Raw genomic sequence first — 3773 nt, forward strand, 5'->3', positions numbered from 1 at the left:
TGATCCTGCAGAGTCCTGTCCTCCCTGTGATGGAGGGAGATGACGTCACTCTGCTCTGTAAAACAAAGACCACTCCCTCCAACCTCCCAGCTGCTTTCTATAAAGATGGCTCCCTCATCAGGAAGCAGCCTACAGGTCACATGACCATCCAGCATGTTTCCAGGTCTGATGAAGGCCTCTACAAGTGTGACATCAGCGGTCATGGAGAGTCTCCATCCAGCTGGATCACTGTCACAGGTGACACACTCACCTGTCTGTGTTTCTGCAGCTTTCAACATTCACAATGTGACGACAACTTAATGACTGTGTTTGCTTTATTTTAGACAAACCCACCACCACACCTCCACCTACATCCACACCTCCACCTACATCCACCTCCATCACTCTTCCTCCATCACTCTCTCCTCCTCTTCTCTCTGTGTTGTCATGTGTTGGATCAGTCTGTGTTGTGGTTCTACTGGTGTTACTGGTTCTGCTGGTGAGAAGAATTGTTCACAGGAAACCTGAAGGTGAGACTCAGACTTCTAGGTCTCACATAAATGCACATAATACATAATATCAATTCATCCATGTATTCACAAATTAATTCCCATGTAAATAATGCATGTTGTTACACAATATAAATCTTTTTGTTTTCATTTCTATAAAACATTCAATTTAGACTCTTTATAGTAGGATTTGTTGTTATTAAATTTGAATCTTTTTACCAGATCAAGGTGAACCTGCAGAAGAAGACATCACGTACAGTGACATCAAAATATCACCTCATCATCATAAGCCAACCAAAACAATCAAAGGTAAATTTGGGTGTATTTTTGGTTACAAGGTAACTCTACTTTTATAGAATTTTAGACAAGTATGAACTTTCGATTCTACACATGATGTAGATTTTATTTCCTTGGGAAAATGCAATTATTTGAGTACACCATGAGTATACCATGTATAATATGGGAGATGATCAGAAGTGTAAAATAATAATAATAATGGATTGCATTTATATAGCGCTTTTCGGGGCCCTCAAAGCGCTTTACAGTTCCACTATTCATTCGCTCTCACATTCACACACTGGTGGAGGCAAGCTAAAGTTGTAGCCACAGCTGCCCTGGGGCAGGCTGACAGAAGCGAGGCTGCCATATCGCACCATCGGCCCCTCTGGCCGTCACCAGTAGGTGGTAGGCGAAGTGTCTTGCCCAAGGACACAACAATCCGCACTGTCCGAGCCAGGGCTCGAACCGGCAACCTTCCAGTTATAAGACAAACTGCCAACTCTTTGAGCCACGTGTGAGTTGTTGTGACAGAAAAAAACAAATATTTTATTAATTTAATGCTAGAGCTTAACCTTAATGGCACATTTTTAAAATGTAATTTGTTTTCTTTGTCCAAATTTTAATAACAAGCTCACCGTTCATGTTTTTGAAGTCTGTAAAGTCTCACACTTTCCTTACTGAGCGTTGTTCTTTGCATTCTGGTCTCTGTGTTTGTTGTCTGTGGTTAACAGAAGCTAACACCTCTGCAGTTGTACAGTTTCCTGTTCATAATTTAAAAAAATCATCTGCAGGTGTTTCTCAAAGAAATGTCAGAAATAAATAATTAATATTTACATTAAGTCAACTTAAAATGTAGTTTTCTTCATAGATTGCTTTTAGCATTTCTGTTTAGTTTTACTGAAAATTGAACTGACTTTACTTCATATTTATTCAACACCAACATTGTGTGTTATTGTTCAGAGAGTGATCCAGCAGCAGTCTACTCTGCAGTAAGAACAGAAGATGTCAGTTATGGTCGAATCATCATCAAAGAGAAGAAAACCAGATCAAAGACAAGAGGTACAGCTGCTCTTCTTTGTCTCCGTCTGTGGTGTTTTGATTCTGTGTGACCCAGTTAACAGGTAACAGCAGCATTTTGAAAAACCTGACAATCCAGATTATCCAGGACAGATTTACTTAAAGTGCATTTTAAAACAAGAATTACAGAAGTGGCTACAGGAGCGACCATCTCCTGGTGAGAAAATTCAGAATTCAATTTACTAACATTTTTCATGTAGACATAATAAAACAAAACAAACAAAATAAATCTAAAACAAATAAGATTTAGAGATATTTTTAAAATTGGTCTTGTGTTGTGGGTTGATTCAAGGTACATTAGAAAAATATTCCTTTTACCTATGCAGATTGTTTGTTAAATATAAAAAATGTAGGCTACAAGAAATTCCACAAATAAGACCTAACAACAATAAGACCTCATTTGATAAGACTGACCATTATCAAAACTAATAAGTGTGGCCAAGCTTGTCCTTAACTAATAATATAGACTCAGCCAAAAGTACACCTTACATCCGTAACATTGTCAAGTGTGTTGCAACTTTTTGGTAGTCCCAAATTCAGCTCTGATTAAGCTAAAGTGTGTCTTTTGTCTTATCTTCCTCCACTCACCTCCAACTAGAGTTTTTCCTTCTCACTGTCACCAAGTGGGGGATCATTTGATTGTTGGAATTTTCTATGAATTCCTGTAGGATCTTTACCTTTCAATATAAATTGACTTGTGGGGACTGCTCTGATTTGGTTCTATTTGTATAAAATTGAATTCAATAGAATAGAATAGAATTGCTATCTGGGTTTCATACAGACAAGTTATTAGCAATGTGAATATCAATACATATGAGTATGAAGTGTATAAATAGACAAATGTATTACAATGAATCTTTTTAACTGCTCAAAAAGTTCTGTGAGTAAAACCGCAGCAGCTACGTCCTGTAATCAGAAGCTGATGGTACTTCCTACCACACTGTTCTGGTTTGGCCAATTGCAGTGTTGTTGTGAGAACATATTTCCTTTGTTCTCTGTGGTGAAGTTTCAGTTTGCAGTAAAAGAGGTGGCAGCTCTGTGGTTGGGCACCTTCCCTGTTCACATAAGCACCTACCAGTTACATGTAGTCACTTTTTGTTCTCAGCAGAGGTGTTAAGAAATGGAAAAAAAAAAGGCTGTGAAAAGCTACAGCTACTTACAAAAGTCAAACTTAAAAATGTATTTTTAACTGTCTAATTGTAGCGTCCCTATGCTCTATAATGTGTCCAAAACTTGGTACCCAAGTTTGGACCAAAGTAGTTGGGGTGTTGGGTTTGATGTAAAGTACTAACAATGTTTTATTGTTTGGAATAATCTGATAGCAACTTTAATTATAAGCACACTTACTTAAAAAATAAGCTATTACCACTTGGGTTCACTTACACTCTTACACTTGCTCAAAATGTTGCAATGCTCTTTGTTGCCCCTTGCAGCATGCCATGAAATGCCTTTTCATCCATTAAGTAGTGACAGAGAAAGTTAAACTTGATTTAGACTTCGTTGGGAAATCTACATCATGACTTTGCATAAAAAGTTCCCCTCTCGCCCTGTGGGCAGTCTTTATCCTTCAAACTCGGGTCCTCTACCAGAGGGCTGGGAACTTGAGGGTCCTGTGCAGTATGTTTGCTGTTTCTAGGACTGAGCTATTCTGGACACAAGATTCGAGTATTGTTCCTGAGATCTGCTAGAGCCACTCTCCCAGCTTGCTGGTCACTGCACCGAGTGCTCCATTACCACTGGGATCACTGGGACATTAACCCTCCACATCTTCTTGAGTTCTTCCCTCAGCCCTTGGTACTTTTCCAGCTTCTCATGTTCCTTCTTCTTGATGTTGCTCTCATTCAGTACAGCAATATCTATCACTATGGTCATCTTCCTCTCCTTGTCCAATACTATCATGTCCATTAGTTAGTCATCACCAGTTTCTCT

The 3773-nt window shown here is 38.8% G+C and overlaps 1 long non-coding RNA gene across 1 annotated transcript; it reads left to right on the forward strand.

The window, feature by feature from the left end:
* Positions 1–451: 451 nt before the first annotated feature.
* LOC120437534 lies at positions 452–3556 on the forward strand. The gene is made up of 3 exons (XR_005611205.1): positions 452–509; positions 711–797; positions 1728–3556. It is a non-coding gene; the product is annotated as an uncharacterized LOC120437534 (long non-coding RNA).
* Positions 3557–3773: the final 217 nt, after the last annotated feature.

Source organism: Oreochromis aureus, linkage group 3 (assembly GCF_013358895.1).
Source record: "Oreochromis aureus strain Israel breed Guangdong linkage group 3, ZZ_aureus, whole genome shotgun sequence".
Classification (NCBI taxonomy): Eukaryota; Metazoa; Chordata; class Actinopteri; order Cichliformes; family Cichlidae; genus Oreochromis; species Oreochromis aureus.